Raw genomic sequence first — 17,669 nt, 5'->3', positions numbered from 1 at the left:
ACCCAGAATCTGTGTAGCTTTTTACTAGTGACGTTGTGTTTTAGGATGCCTGTTGCTTAAAATATTGTCTGGGATGGGGAAAACAACCTTCCTGAATTGTGACTGATTTTTGCATTTTGTTGTGGTAAGCTGACCTACTGCGAAGCTGAAATTGTAAACATATATGGAAAAGCAACTTAAACATGCTGCTTACTAAAAAGCATAAAATGATGGTAGAAGCATGACATATTTTAAAAGCTACTTTCTGGGGATGAGGTAATGACAGTAACAGCCAGAACTTCCTGAAGGCATGTGATGTACTCATCCAAGTGCTGCACATTAGTGCACTTGATTTACCTTAACTCATCCTAAGTGTCCTTCAGATTTAAGCCAAGGAACACCACTTTGGTGGAGGTACTGCTATTAGTCCCAACTATGGTGAGGAACCTAAAAGGTCCAGTAACTCACCCAAGGTAGTCTGGTGAGGTCCTCTTAACCCCAGAACCCCTACTCCGTGATAATGAACTTGATATGAGGATCCTCAGTTATTCAAATTAGAAACAAAGGCAGGTAATCTCTTGGTCCCTTGTTCTCAGGGGACTATATGTTCTTTTGTCCTGTCTCTATCTGGGTATTGCTTTTTTTTTTTTCTCTTTGCAGTTTCTCTGCCTTGTTAGCTCACGGTCAACTGATTCCTCTCAACTTGATATGTCCTTCATTTAAGCAACCAGCAAAAACTGACTGCTAGCTTTGAATCACAGTTTTGAAGCACTATGAGAAAGACTTCAATTAGCCTTAGGAGTCAGGGATCTCTTGCCCCCAGGGACAAAAGCAGTGGCTATGGGAGGAAAGCAAGGTCACACATTATAAATATGGCTGCCAGGGTACATGAAGGTAGTTTTCAGAGAAGTGTATGGGTTGGCAGAAAACCTAAAATGCATCTGTTATTAGACTGTACATGTGTTCACTGCATTCGTATCCTTTGCATATAGAAGTCAGTTTCGATTAAAGTCACAGGAATGTTTGCAGATAAACACGCTTTTTCAGCCTACCTTTCTGGAACAAAACTTGTTTGTATTCTTCCATGGCCTGAAAAACACAGAATTTGTATAAACTTAAGATAGAAATCTGTATTCGCTTTCTAGAGCCTCCACAGCAAAGTAGGCGGCTTAAAACGACAGAAATTTATTCTCTCACAGTCCTGTAGGCCAAAGGTCCAAAGTCAAGGTGTCAGCAGGGCTGGTTCCTTCTGTAGACTCTAAGGGAGAAACTGTCTTATGCCTCTCTACCAGCTTCCGGTGTTTGCTGGCAATTCTTGGCATTCCTTGGCTTGTTGAAGCATCACTCCAGTGTCTGCCTGCATCTTCACATTGCCTCTCCCTGTGTTTTTCCTCTTCTGTCTCCTATAAGGACATTTGCGTTAGATTTAGGACCCACCCTAACCCAGCATGATTTCATTTTGATGCTTATCCTAATTATATCTGCAAAGACCCTTCCAAATCAGATCACATTTTGAGGTTCTGGGTAGACATGAATTTTGGGGGACACCATCCAACCAACTCCTCACAGCATCCACCCAGAAAGTCTCCTTGCAGCTAAGATACTAGCACCCCTACTTATCTCCTCTAAATTGATTTGTTCTTTCATCAAACACTTTCTGTGTGGCAGGCACTGTTCTAAGCATTTCACAAATGGTAACTCATTTGATGATTATGAATTGGTGTCGATTTTCTTCTGGGTTAGCTCTCCCATGTGTGAAAGGCTGCCAGCCCTTCCCTTGGCAGCTGGTCCAGGCTCTGTGTTCTGTGCATGGGGACTTTGATAAAGACTGATCCGAGACCCACCTGCAGCCACCTGACACTGGCAGTCTAGGTGGTCTCTCACCTAAGAGTGAAATGTCACCTCCTGGAGAGAGCTAAGTAAGAGATTCAGGAAACTGACAGATACGACTTAAGATTCCTTGTGCAAGTATCTCCTTGGAAAATGGGCAACAAGAAAGCTCCCTAAGGAAAAAAGGACGGTAATGAAGACAGACAAGCAGCCCCAGCAGGAAGCAGAACCAGCTACATACACCATGCAGTGTTCAGGGATGTTCCCTGAGCTTCAGTGACAGGGAGGAGATGTCCAGACCATGTGCCCCACCAAGTTTTTCTAGATTGCCACTTTTTTCTCTTCTCCACTAAAGCCCAGTAAGGCAGCTTCTAATTAAGGTGCTCAGTTGAACTGAATATTTTTTAATATTCTGTTTGTTTGTTTTGCTTTAAAATACTATGAGGATCTATAATATAGCAAGCTGAGAGCCAAATAAGAATCCAGCAAATGATGTTTATTTCCTTTTAATGGAATAACCAGTGTAAGAGTTTGCATAAGATTTAAAGCTACTGATTTACTTAGAACTGATATGTATCTGCCCGGGTTCAGTGCTGTTCCTTCAGTATCTTTACATCTTCATAAAGCATAGATGAGCTGAAGTCTTTATTTTGTAGGCACTCCATAAAATCTTATGGTACTTTGTGATCAGACAGAAAGATTAACTGCCATCAAATGACAGAACAGTAAGTGTCACAGAACAGTAAAAGGATAAAAATGATACATGTGCTAGAATTTTTAAAAAAGAATGAAATCTTGCCTTTTGCAACAATATGAAAGGACCTAGAGGGTATTATACTAAGTGAAGTAAGTCAGAGAAAGACAAATACTATATGATTTCATTTATATGTGGAATCTAAAAAGCAAAACAAATGGACAAACATTAAAAAAAAAAAAAAGAAACAGTTATAGACACAAAGAACAACAGGTGGTTGCCAGAGGAGAGGGAGATGGGGGAGGAAAGAAATAGGTGAGAGAGGTTAAGAGGTACAAACTTCTAGATGTAAAACAAATGAGTCACACAGGTATGAAATGTATAGTGTGGAGAATATAGTCAATAACTAAGTAATATCTTTGTATGGTGATATATCATAACTATACCTATCATGACGATCATTTTGAAATGTATGAGGAAAAAAAATCACTATGTTATGTAACAGAAACTAACATAGTGTTGTAGGTCAATTATACTTCAAAAACAAACAAACAAACATGCAGACAAACTCAGAAAAAGAGATCACATTTGTGGTTACCAGAGGCAGAGGGTAGGGGAGAGGGGATTGGACGAAGGCAGTCAAAAGATATTACAAACCTCCAGTTATAAGATAGGTAAGTACTAAGGATATAATGTACAACATGATAAAAATAATTAACACTGCTGTATGTTGCGTATGAATGTTAAGAGAGTAAATCCTGTGTTCTCATCACAAGGAAAACTTTTTTTTCTTTTTCTTTAATTTTGTCTCTATCTGAGATGTTTAATGTTCACTAAACTTATTGTGATAATTATTTCATGATGTATGTAAGTCAAAACATTATGCTGTATACCTTGAACTTCTACAGTGCTGTATGTCAATTATATTTCAATACAACTGGAAGAAAAAAAAAGAAATATTTACCACAATGAAAAGTACTGAAAGCTGGAATAAATTATGATGCTATTTATTCCAAAACAAGGAAATGGAAAACTACAACAGTCCCATCCAGGCAGGATTAGTCATGGCCTCCAGCCTTTAGGAGCAAAGGTTTGTGTCACCTACCAGGTAAAGATAACCAGCTGAGGTGCTTGTTGAAGCCAAAAAGAATACAGAGTGGGTAGTAGTAGAAGGTGGTTATAAATATCAGCTACAGCCACGTGACCAATCAGAAATGAAGACTATAATGGCCATGAGTATTAACTCATCATTAAGGAGTATTAATAAGCAGCATTTCTTCCTATTGTTTTATTATGAATACATTTGAGGTTTCAACTGTATGGGTTCAAGGTCAACTGTATATCTTTGTTTTCTTTCCTTTCTTAATCCCTCATCACATAACATAGATGTATTGACTTTATATTATGGTCAATCTTTATTGATTATATCTGAATATTAACTTAATAGGATTTAAGTTATAGCATTTCAAAGAGAAAAGTAAACATCAGTCAAGTACTTTACTTTCTCTTCTGGGAAAGGGGTTTGTACATTTTTGATTGTATGCAGAATAGTTGAATCATGTTAGGCAGAATTATGACCTTGTCATTGTCTTTCTTTTGAGATTAAGTATGGTTTAAGGAGATGGGTATGGGTGCCAAGTTGATAAGAGTTGGACTTGGTTAATTTTGTGTCCTCTTGACTGGGTCATACAGTGCCCAGGGATTTAGCTGATGTTTTTCTGGATGTGTCTGTGAGGGTGTTTCTGGATGAGATTAGCACTTGAACTGGTGGGTTCAATACAGCAGATTGCCCTCCTCAGTGTGGGTGAGTGTCATCCCATCCACTGAAGGCTTGGAGAATATGAAAGGCAGGAGAAGGGGGAATTCACCCTTTTTGCCTGACCACTGGAGCTGAACATTTGTCTTCTACCCTCAGACAGACTGACATCTTCAGTTCTCCTGGAATTCAGGTCTTTGGACTTAGACTGAATTACACCACCAGCTTTCTTGGGTCTCCAGCCTGTAGACAGCAGATTGTGGGACTTCTCAGCCTCCATAATCAAGTGAGCCAGTTCCTCTGTATAGATATATCTGATATCATATATATGTATATATATCATCAAGATTTATTCCTTTCTTGCTTTTTCTTACCTAATATTCCATATAGATATTCACATAATACCTGGTCCCATAAATTGGCATAATCCATTAACTACAGATAAGAATAAAATTAGTCCATACCTGAATTTTTATTTGTCTTTTGGATTGTAACAACAACAACAAAGACTTAATGGCTAAATTTTTCAAATTATACCAAAGCAAGGGAAGTTGCATCGAAATAGATATATACATATCATACTGGTGGCATTTTAAATATATTCCATCTTTTTGGAAATAGCTTTGGTATCACATGTTTATGGAGCATTTTGAATTATTTTACATGGCTTTAGAAGCTACATATTTTTGGAATTAACCAGACATCTACTAGTGGGCCATGGTTTTTGTTCCAAGGTCCTTAGATGTTATCAGTTAGTTGGTAGATAATTTATCTCACCATTTCATATAAATTGACCAGTTTGGTTTTGAAATCTATCAGGAGATCTAAGACTGATAATTTTTAAATAAATTTTACTTGTGAATTTTTCAACTTCTATTTCTCTAAATTATTTTAAAATTTATAAAATGATTTCAAGAAAAAAGTTCAATCTTAACATAGCTCTAGAACACTTAAGTGAATTAGAAACCTAGTAGATACAAAGAACAACAAGATTTAATGATAGTATATGGTTTTGTTTTTTTTCAAATTAGCCCTGGAGCAAAAGGAAATAATTTTCCTCCATTGTTTGCCATTAGCTGCCCCGTCTGCCTACCCCTGACTGCATTCAGGCCATTGCCAGTAAGTAACCTGCAGTTCTGCCTGGAAAGGGGGAAAAGGAAATGTAGAAACTTGTAGTTCAGGGCTGGCCTCTCCTAAAATTTGTCTTCCTGTGCCTCTCAGCAGCGTATTTCCTTAAAAGGTACTCATGTATATGCTTCCTCCAAAATCTTGAACTTGTTAATGATGCCCTAGATTGGGTCAAATGAAAGACTCCATAATGAGATAGAAAAACCACCACTTGGAACAAAACTCCTGGTGAGATGCTCAACTCTGCCGATGATTTCAGCAAATCATTACCTTTCTAGCATCAGAGTTCTTACCTGTAAAAAGAGGAGGGTGTCTAGCTTATCAGTTCTGAATCTCTTTTCTGCTGTGACACACCTAGTGGATGAAGATCTCATAAACAAAAAATGTCCACTGAGGAACCCCCAAAACATTTTCAGAGATAGACAGCAAAGAGCAGGTAGATTTTTAAAAATCTGTTTGTTGGTGGCTTTATTTTAACATAATATGTGAGGCTATGATATATATAGTCCACTGAGAGCCAAATAAAGGGTCAGCAAATGAATTTTATTTCCCTCTAGTAGAGTGACTGATATAATGGTTTATGGAGACCTGTTTGGTTTTGACATAGCATTCCTAAAAGCCTTTATAAACTTGTGAGTTAAGAAGACTGCCATTTATTTCAGAAGCAAAAATAGAACTAAATTCTTAAAATTTTCTTTTCCAAAATGATATTTGATATATTTAAGTTCCTTACTCCAAGATAAACTAAACTGAATAGATTTCTTTTTGCCTTGGCATATTTCATCTTCTGATGGGACTCTCTAAAAGGGGAATAGAGCAAAGAGCATGTGCTCCCTGGAGCAATGTTTCTGGGAATAATGGTTTGGAAACGCTTCTGTGATGATGAGTATCAAAGATTTAGAGAAGGAGACCTTGGTCCTAATTCTGCTGTGATGTTAGGAAAATCATTGAAGTTTCAGTTTCATCCCGTGTAATTACTGGTGCACAGCTGTATTTCCAAGAACTAAAGTAAATACAAAATAAATGAGTAAATTCTTAATAATTAATATGTTGTTGGATGAGGACAGATGCTTATTCTTACTATAGACAGAGTCAGTTCTTGTGACACATTTAAAATTTCTTCCTACTGACTGGAGTCATGGGAATTTGTTCCAAACGGACAATTTAATAAGCACCCATTAAGTACCTGCTATGTACTTTGAAAAATTCCTCTCTCAATTATTACTCCCTCTGCCCCCTCCCCGAATGTAACCACTATCCTGACTTCTAATGCCATCATTTAGTTTGGGGGACATTTTTATTCTGGGTTTTTTTAAGATTTGATTGTGATAAGTACACAGCATGAGATATATCCTCTTAAACTTTGAGTGTACATTGTTGTTGACTACAGGTACAATGTCGTAGAGTTTATTCACCTTACTTTAACTAATACTTTGTCTGTTGAATAATACCATCATTTAGTTTGGCCTGATTTTCAAGCTTAATACATATTGAATCATACAGTGTGTATCAGTTTGTATCTGGCTTCTTTCATTCATCATGTTGATGAAATTCATTCATATTTTGCAATAAACAGGAGTTTGTTCATGTTCACTGCTGAAGAGTTCTTCCATTGTTTGAATACACCACATTATATTTATCCATGCTTATGTGGGTAAGCATTTGTGGTGTTCCACAAATGAGTAGTACCGTGACAATTTGTATTCATGTGTATGCATTTCTGTTCGGAATGTGCATAAGAGCCAAAATTGCTCTGTCATATGGTGTGTGTACAAACCATTTTCATACACACTGCCAAGCAGTTTTCTACAGTGGCTGTGCCAATGTGCTCTCTCACAACCAGTATGAGAGTTCCTCTTCTGTATCTCTGCACTTGGTTTTGACAGTTTTTTCTTTTTCAATTTAGCCTTTCTGTTGGGGATAGGTTATCTGACTGTGGCTTGATTTACATTTCCCTGATAACTAATGGGGTTGAACATCTTTTCATAAATTTGCTGATCATTTGGCTATCCTCTTTTGTGAAGTACTTGTTTAAAAGCTTTTCTGAGCATATTTTAAATTGGGTTGTCTGTCCTATTGTGATTTTTTTAAGTAATTCTTTTTTTTCTTTTTTTAAATTGAGTTATAGTCAGTGTACAATGTTGTGTCAATTTCTGCTGTACAGCACAATTCTTCAGTCATATATAAATATACATATATTCATTTTCTTAGTCTGTTTCACTATGAGCTACTACAAGATATTGAATATATTTCCCTGTGCTATACAATGTGAACTTGTTTATCTATTTTATATATACCTGTCTGTATCTGCAAATCTCGAACTCCCAGTTTATCCTTTCCTACCCCGCTCCCCCTGGGAACCACAAATCTATGTTTGTGAGTATGTTTCTGTTTTTCATATAAGTGCATTTGTCTTCTTCTTTTTTTTAATATTCCACATATAAGTGATATCATATGGTATTTTTCTTTCTCTTTCTGGCTTACTTCACTTACAGTGACATTCTCCAGGGACATCCATGTTGCTGCAAATGGTGTTATGTTGTCATTTTTATGGCTGAATAGTATTCCATTGTATAAATATACCAATCTTCTTTATAATCTTTTATAATAATCTTTATAGATAATCTTTTCCTACTTTGTGGTTTGCCTATTCATTATAGTAATGATGTTTCCTGATTAAAAAGAAGTTTTAAATCTAATGTAGCCCAATCTTATCCTTTATGGTTAGTCCTTTCGTCATGCTGAAGAAAGCATTTCCTACCCCAACACTTACGGAGATACTCTTCTGTGGTTTCTTTTAAGAAGTTTTAGATTTTTTTAAACTTTGATTTTGGTCTAAATCTACCTGAAACTGATTTTTTTTTAATGTGGTGTGGAAAAGGGATTAGGATTTACTTTTTTATGCATATAAATATCCATTTCATTCAGTACCATTTACTTGCAAAAAATATTCTTTCCTCACTTCTCTGCAGAATCACCTTTCTCATTAATTCACTCTCCATATGTATGTTCTTTGGATACACTAATTCTGTTTCAATACTCAATTTTTGGTTCTTAACTATTGCAATAGTGTAGTAAATGTTGATATTTAGTACTGTAAGTTCTCCAACTCTTTTCTTTTTCTTCAAAATCATCTTGGCCCTTGCATTGCCATATGCATTTTAGAATTAGCTTGTCAGTTTTTTCACAAACCCTGCTTGGGCTTTCTTAGAATTGTTGTAATGAAGAAGCATTGAATTTTATCTCTTGCTTTTTTGTTTTTATTAAAATGATTCCGTGATTTCTCTATTCTGTTAATGTAGTGTAATCCATTGGCAGATTTTCATTAATGCTAAACTAACCTTGAGTTCTTGGAATATGATACACCTACTCATGATGTATTGTTCCTTTTATGTATATTTTTGCTAATATTTGGTTGATATTTTTGTACCAACATGATACTAAAATTTGATACTAAAGTTTGCTAGTGTTATAAAATGAGTTGGGAAGAGTTACCTCTTTTTTTATTCTCTAGAAAAGTTTGTTTCTTTCTTAAGTATTTAGAAGAATTTCTCACTAAAGTCATATGGGCCTAGAATTTTATTTTTTGCATAAAGGATTTTAATTACAGATTCAAAGATCCAATTTCTTAAATAGATATAGGATTATTTGTGTTTTTCATTTCTTGTATGTATTATGATCAGTTTTGATTTTCTAGGAATTCATCAATTTTATCCAAATTTTCAAATTTATTGGCATAAAGTTGTTTAAAATATCTTCTTATGGTGTTTCTAATATTCAAAGGATCTGTAGTGATGTATTCTTTTTTATTGTTGATATTATATATGACTTCATTCTTTTTCTGTATCAACCTTAACCAGGACTTTATCAATGTTATTATTCTTTTCAAAAAACCAACTTTGAGTTAATTGATTCTCTCTATTATAAATTTGCTTTATATTTTATTAATTTATGCTTTCATCTTTATTATTTTCCTTCTAGCTTCAGTGGGTTTACTTTACAGTTCTTTTTGTAACCCCTTGAGATTAGAAATTTAGGTATCTGGATATGTAAGTTTTTAATTTATAGACTTTTTAATATTTGCACTTACATCTATAAATTTCCTTTTAAGCGTGGCTTTTGTCCAACTAACAAGTTTAGATATCTATATACTCACTATTATTCACTTTAAATATTTGCTAATTTTTATTGTGATTTTTTTAATAACACATGCATCATTTAGAATTATACTGTTCAATTTCCAAACATTTGGAAAATTTCTACTTTATGTCTTTTAAGTTCACTTTTCTAAACTGACTTCATTGAGTTATAATTTAAATACAACAAAATGTACTTATTGTAAGTTTATAGTTCAGTTAATTTTGACAAATGTATGCACCTGTGTAACCTCAAACAATTTCAAGATATTATGCGTTGCCATTGCCTCCCATAGAGATCCTTCATGACTCTTTGCAGGCAGGAGCAGTGGAGTCCACGCTGGAGGCCAGCACTCTCCTGCGAGGAGGCTGAGGCAGGCTGCACGGCTTGTTGATGAGGCGGTGGTGACCTCATGTCAATGATAAGTTTGAGGACCTGAGAAACAGATGGGGTCTAGAAGATTTAAGGAGGTTCCTCAATTTGACCAATGCAACTTCTCCCAGGAATCTTGACCTATCAAAGCCTTTGGTGGCTTTATAGTTCCCAAATGTCTTTTAACAATGGCTTTATGTATTGCCCAGCATCTCTAATTCTCAAGGGAAGGTTTGGTTTGCAATGAACTACTTCACATTACTAAAAAAGACAAAAAAAAAAAAAAAAAAAAAAAAAAGCACTGCTATTTTTTAAAGATCTTATAGTAGTAACACAAAATGTTAACCCCAAGTACCACTGACACCCAAACATATCTAAAAAACTAGTTGACATTAGCTGCACAGTAAAATTAGTGGGACACCAAGATGCCAGCTCACCTCTTAGATATAAATCACCCTTCACCTCTCTATTGGCTCCTCAGATAAGTTCAGTTGACATTTTCGATGTCAACTTGCTGTTGATTTCCTTAGAGTAATCACTGACTGTATTACTCATCTAGTGGAACTTCCCATCCTTACTAAAACACTAATCAGGGGTGGGCCCATTAAAGAAGGGCACAGAATTTTCCAGTTACATCATCCCCATGGCAGAGAGTTCACAACTGCTTTGTTACATATTTACTATGTGTTTAATTCTGACTGCTGCAAAAACTCAACTCATACTAATCATTATCTCTCCTTCCTTTTCCCAGCCTTAAACCTACCTCTGGTCTAATCTACAGTCTGTAACTCAACTCCTTGTGGCATACGCTAAGAATTTCAGAGTCTCCTCACCTGTTGTTCCAAAACACTACTCACCTGTATCAACCCTGCAGTTTTTAGCCTCTTCCAAGTTAGGTCAAGGATATTAGTTCTTTTTTTTTTTTAAATTGAAGTATAGCTAATTTACAATGTTGTGTTAGTTTCTGGTGTACAGCATAGTTATTTGAAACCTCCTTATAGAAATTTACCACTGTATCTTTTCTACATTTTTATGCAATATGAAACAGGAAATACCAATGTAAGGAGCTCTATTAGGACCTCTAAATAAAGGTCTTTTCTTCAATTTGCTACCTTCTCGGAGCACCTGAGATGCCTCTCTTAGTAAAAAGATCACCTTTTGGAGAATGTTAATAGATGAATGCTTAATGATACAGTTCATAGAAATCCAGAGATATTTCATTAGCTTCCTCAAAATAACAAGTTTACTACAGAGATTTTAGGATAATAATCTTTCGTTACTTCTTCCTAATCTGTTATTGTCACCACCATGGGTCATCCTTGTCACAGCAATTTGAATATGTGTGGCCACTGGGAAATGATGACCTTTTCAAAGGAACGATGAACTTTCTTCAGCAAAAGGACTGTGTATGGCTGTGGTACCTTGCTAGAGCCTAATCTATGGGCTACCATCTCAACATCAAGACATACCCTATCACAAAATTGTGCAGTTAAAAAAAAAGTGTGTGCAGTGTGATCTCAGTTGTATGATATATGTGTCTATAAAACATGTATGCATGTATGAGAATTCATACTAAAATGTTAACTGATTATATCAGGATTATGGAATTATGTGTACAAGCTAATTTCTATGCACTAATTTGTGTTTTCATCACTTTATTTATTGAGCATATAATTTTTTTCAAAAAAACTTAAAAGCAAACTGGTCAGAAGCTTTGCTTTCTTAGGTAAAATACATGTGTTATGCTCTTATAGGTAAGTCAGGAAATAAAAATAAAATGCATAGAACAGGATATGGTACATTATCTGTTCTCAGAAAGTTAGCTGTTTTGTTATACTGCATAAGAAATTAAATTGATGTTTTTCATAAACTGCAAATTTAAAATATCTATAATTTAATGATGTGGGTCTTAAAAGAGTATACAGATCTGCAAAGGAACCAAGTAATGTACTAAAACTGCTTGCTTCATTTTTTTTAAATGAGGTATAATTGAAACAGAAAAAAAAAAGATTTATAACGACTTTCAGGCAAAGGAATATAAGAGATTTGAAATCAAAACTCTTTAGCTGTGAGTGCTGCCCCTGGTTGGCTAGGGATGTAATCTGGACAGAAAAAAAAAATGAAAAACTATTTGGAGAGAAAAATGATGAGCAAAAGAAGAGTGGAAGAGGCAAAAGAGGGCAGAAATGGAAAGGAGAGAAGAAAGTTGGAGAGAATATAAAGATTAGTTGGAGGAAAGAGTAAAGAGAAAGATAAAGTGAGTAATGGAAGAGTGGCATCTACAATGTTACTTACATATGCCAGGCATTCTGCTAAGTGTTTTACAAAAACTGTCTCATTTAATTTTTTAAACAACTCTCTGAAATTGGCATTTTATTGTCCCTATTTAACATATGAGAAAACAAAGGTTTTTAGAGTTTAAGTGATTTTCCCCCAGATCATGTATTGCACCTCTTTAATGAGATATGCTTTGTCTCTTTGAATGTCACTTTGGCCTGATTTATCTTCTTGGGGTGTGATATCCCACCTTCCCATATTAGAAAATAAATGAAAGAATATCTGCTCCTTATTTGATGTCCTCTCTATTGTCATTGTTTTCTATCATCCTGTGAATCAAGCAGACTTAATAAGGCTTAAAATAATATGACGAGAAATGTCATAATTTAACACTAATACCATGTTTGTATTTTCCAAACTAAATATTAAATCACTAATTTTGACATTATATTCACAAATTTATTATATATAAAATTTTACTAAAGTATAAAGAGAAAAATCGCAGAACACTTTTTTGAAAAGCATTGAATTAAACAAAATCTGGAGAACTTTTTTATGAATTTTAATGCTGTCACCATAAAGGACTGATATCTGTAACACTGCTCATTTAGTAAGAAAATTATTCCCCTAAAAAAGCTAAATGGGAAGAGTGGCTGCTGTGAAGTTTTATACTCAATATTTGGATAAAAGAGTTCTGGGTTGATAATCAGAGGGTCTGGGTCTAGATTATAGCTCCTGCTCTGTCAGTTGTGCAATCTTTGCCCCAGCCCCTAACTTTTCTGGGCCTTAGTTTTCTGGTCTGTAAAATAAGTTTTCAACAATACGTTGCAAAATTCCTATGACTATATAGCTTTTAAAAAGACAGGGCAGGGAGCTCTCCCATGAGAAGTATTAGATCAAAAAGAACTTTAAAATTATATATTTTACTGTTTCTAATAGTTTGCTAAATTTTTTTTCACATGTTTAATCGTGACTATTGACTTTTACTTGGTGCCATAAATTACAGGAGACAAGAGTGGCCAAGGTGGTGGAGTAGGAAGACCTTGAGTTCACCTCCTCCCATGGGCACACCAAAATTACAACTATTTACAGAGCAACTATTGATGAGAAAGATGTGAAGACTAGCAGGTAAGATCTTTTGCACCTAAAAATATAAAGAAGGAATCACAATAAGACAGGTGGGAGAGGCAGAGATGCAATATAGTCAGGACCCTAAATCCTGGGTGGGCAACCCATAAATGGGATAATTTCAGCTGGAGAGGTTCTCCACAAGAAGTGAGGGGCCTGAGCCCAAATCTGGCTGCACAGTGCAGGGCTCCTACACAAGGAAGGTGAGCCTCCCGAACACTTGGCCTTGAAAGATAATAGAGCTTACTTTCAGGAGAGCCAGAGGGCTGTGGGAAACAGAGACTGTAGTCTTTTTTTTTTTTTCCAGTTTTATTAGGTAGAATTGTTACAATTTGACTGCACATAGACAATATATTGCATGTAAATACATATACACAATATACTGCACATATTCAGAGAGACTAGCCTTAAAGGGTGCATACAAAATCTCACATGCTCCAAAATTCAGGACAGAAGCAGTAATATGAAAGAAGCCTGGGTCAGACCCACCTGCTGATCTTGGAGAGCCTCCCATAGAGGTAAAAGGCAACTGCCACTCTATTTGGGGACATAGATGCTGGTGACAGCCATTTTTAGGTGTTAGTCTACCATAAGGGCACTGGTGCTGGTAGGCACCATTCTGGAAACTTCCCTCCAGCTTGTCAGCTCTGAGACCTGGCCCCACCCACCAGCCTGTCAGCACAAGTAGAGGAACACCTCAGTGCAAGCACATAGCTAGGCAGGGTCACAGCCCCACCAACCAGCAGCTCAGCAGCCTCCATACAAGACAAGTCCAGGCAACCAACTGAACTGGGGGCCAGCCATGACTACTGCATCACCCACAGTAGTCAACCTGCTACAGCAGAAGGGCCCAGGAAGCCGACACAGGGGGCACTTCTAGAGCAGATAGCTCTGGTGACCAGAGAGAACACATAGGAATCTCCTCCTCTAAGACTGGGAAATGTAACCAACTCACCAAATACAAAGAAACAAAAACAGTGAATTAGATAAAAATGAGCAACAGAGAAATATGTTCCAAATGAAGGAACAAGATAAAACCCTAGAAGGAGAACTATGTGAAGTGGAGATAAGCAATCTACCCAATAAAGGTTCAAGGTAATAAACATAAAGATGCTCAAGGAACTCAGGAGAAAATGTATGAACAAATGAGAAGTTAGAAGTTTGAAACAAAGGATTAGAATATATAAAGAAGAACCAAACAGGGATGAAGAATACAGTAACTGAAATGAAAAATACACTAAAAGAAATCAACAGCAGATTAGGTCATACAGATCAGTAAACAGGAAGACAGGGTAGTGGAAATCACTGAAGCTGAACAGAAAAAAACAAAAGAAAATTTGAAAAATGAGAACAATTTCAAAGACCTCTGGGGCAACATCAAGCACACTAACATTTGCATTATAGGGATTCCAGAAGGAGAAGAAAGAGAGAAAGGGGAAGAGCACACATTTGAAGACGTAGTAGCTGAAAATTTCCTTAACCTGGGAAAGGAAACAGATACTCAATTCCAGGCAGCACAGAGAGTCCCTAACAGGATCAACACAAAGAAGACCACACTAAGACATACTGTAATTAAAATGGCAAAATTAAAGAAGAGAGAGTATTAAAAGCATCAAAAGAAAAGCAACAAGGGAACTCCATTAAGGCTATTAGCTGACTCTTCAGCAAAAACTCTGCAGGCCAGAAGGGAGTGACATGATATATTTAAAATGTTGGAAGGGAAAATACCTACAACCAAGAACACTCTACCTGGCAAGGCTTTTATTCAGATTTGATGGAAAGATAAAAAGTTTTACAGACAAGCAAAAGCTAAAAGAGTTAACCACCGTGAAACCAGCTTTACAAGAAATGTTAAAGGTACTTCTCTAAGCAAAAAAGGAAAGGCCACAACTAGAAATACGAAAATTTCTAGGTAAAGGAAATCTCATTAGTAAAGGAAAATATACAGTAAAGGCAGTAAATCAACCACATATAAAGCTAGTAGGATGACTGAAAGACAAAAGTAGTTAAATCATCTGTATCTATGATTAGTAGTTAAGGGATACACAAAGCAAAAATATGTAAAATATTAATTTAAAACAGTAATCACCAGCAGGGGAAAGTGAAAATGCAGGGTTGTTAAAATGCATTTGAAGTTAAGAGATCAGCAACTTAAAATAATCACATATATATAGATTGCTGTATATAAACTTCATGGTAACCACAAGCCAAAAATAAGTAATAGATACACAAAGAAAAGAAAAAGAAATCCAAACTTTAACACTAAATTTAGTCATCAAATCACAAAGGAAGAGAGCAAAAGAAAAAGAAAGGACTAAAAAAGAACTACAAACACAACCCCAAAACAATTAAGAAAATGGCGATAAGTACATAATTTTCTATAATTACTATAAATGTAAATGGACTAAATGCACCAATCAAAAGACATTAAGTGGATGAATGGACACAAAAACAAGACCCATGTATATGCTACCTACAAGAGAGTCACTTCGAATCTAAAGACATACACAGACTGGGGGAAGTGAGGAAAAAGATATTCTATCCAAATGAAAACAAACAAACAAAGCTGGAGTAGCAATACTTATTCAGACAAAATAGACTTTAAAACAAAGATTGTCACAAGAGACAAAGAAGGACATCACATAATGATCAAAGGATCAATACAGGAAGAAGATATAACAATGGTAAATATATATGCATCCAACATAGGAGCACCTATATACATAAGGGGAGAAATGGACAGTAACACAATAGTAATAGGGGACCTTAACACCCTACTTACATCAATGGGCAACTCATCCAGATGGAAAATCAATAAGGCAACACTGGCCTTAAATGACATAATAGACCAGATGAACTTAATAGTTTTATATAGAATGTTCCATCCAAAAGCAGCACAATACCCATTCTTTTCAAGTGCACGTGGAACATTCTCCAGGATAGATCACATGCTAGGCCACAATAAAAGCCTTAGTAAACGTAAGAAAACCGAAGTCACATCAAGCATCTTTTCTGGCTACCTTGCTATGAGACTAGAAATCAACTACAAGAAAAAAACTGCAAAAAGCACAAACATGATTAGGCTAAATAATAAACATAAATAACAATAAAAATATGACCAGTAAAAATAAACTGAACAGCGAATAGCTCACTGAATAAATCAGAGAAATTAAAATATACTTGGAAAAAATAATAATGAAAATACAATGACCCAAAATCTATGGGACACAGCAAAAGAAATTCTAAAGGAAAAGTTTATAGCAATCCAAGACTAGCTCAAGAAACAAAAAAAATCTCAAATAAACAACCTAACCTGAAGGAACTAAAAAAGAACAGACAAAACACAAAGTTAGTAGACAGAAAGGAATCATAATGATCAGAGCAGAAATAAATGAAAGAGACTAAAAAAAATAGAAACGATTAATGAAACTAAAACTGGTTCTTTGAAAAGATAAACAAAGTTGATGAACCTTTAGCCAGACTCATCAAGAAAAAAAGAGGGCCCAAATACATAAAATCAGAAGTGAAAAAGGAGAACTTACAACCAATATCATAGAAATACAAAAATTAAAAGAGATTACTAAAAACAACTATATGCCAATTTAAAATGGACAACCTAGAAGAAGTGGACAAATTCCTAGAAATGTAAAATCTCCCAAACTGAACCAGGAAGAAATAGAATGTATGAACCAATCTTCTGGATCAATTACCAATAATGAAATTGAATCAGTAATAAAATAACTCCCAACAAACAAAAGTCCAGGACCACATGGCTTCACAAGTGAATTTACCAAACATGTAGAGACAAGTTTACCCATATCCTCCTCAAACTATTCCAAAAAATTGCAGAAATAATACTTCTGACTCATTCTATGAGGCCAGCATCACCCAGATGCCAAAACTAGACAAAGATATCACAAGATATTAAAGAAAATTATAGGCAAATATCACTGATGAATGTAGATGCAAAAATCCTCAACCAAATATTAGCAAACTGAATTCAACAATACATTAAAGGATCATATGCTACCATAATCAAGTGGGATTTATCCCAGGGATGTAAGGATGCTTTAATATTCCCACATCAGTCAATGTGGTACACCATATTAACAAATTGCAGAATAAAAACCATACTATCATCTAAATAGATGCAGAAAAAGCTTTTGACAGAATTCAGCATCCATTTATGAAAAATACTCTCAACAAAGTGTGTGTAGAGGGAACTTGCCTCAACATAATGAAGGCCATATATGACAAGCCCCTAGCTAACATCATACTCAATGGTGAAAAGCTGGAAGCATTTCCTCAAAGATTGGGAGCAAGACAAGGACGCCATTTCTCACCACTTTTATTCAACATAGTATTGAA

The 17,669-nt window shown here is 35.5% G+C and overlaps 1 long non-coding RNA gene across 14 annotated transcripts in view; it reads left to right on the top strand.

Annotated features, from left to right (window-relative positions):
• The window catches only part of LOC105087743 (uncharacterized), a 92,499-nt gene that overhangs the window by 40,699 nt on the left and 34,131 nt on the right, over positions 1-17,669 (top strand). For all 14 annotated transcript variants that reach the window (XR_010384733.1, XR_010384736.1, XR_010384739.1 and 11 more), the window contains one exon: positions 13,180-13,301. This is a non-coding gene — a long non-coding RNA (uncharacterized LOC105087743). The remainder of the gene's footprint in view (positions 1-13,179; positions 13,302-17,669) is intronic.

This window comes from Camelus dromedarius, chromosome 2 (genome assembly GCF_036321535.1).
Source record: "Camelus dromedarius isolate mCamDro1 chromosome 2, mCamDro1.pat, whole genome shotgun sequence".
In the NCBI taxonomy this organism is placed as follows: Eukaryota; Metazoa; Chordata; class Mammalia; order Artiodactyla; family Camelidae; genus Camelus; species Camelus dromedarius.
This window is presented reverse-complemented; position numbering and strand designations above follow the sequence as displayed.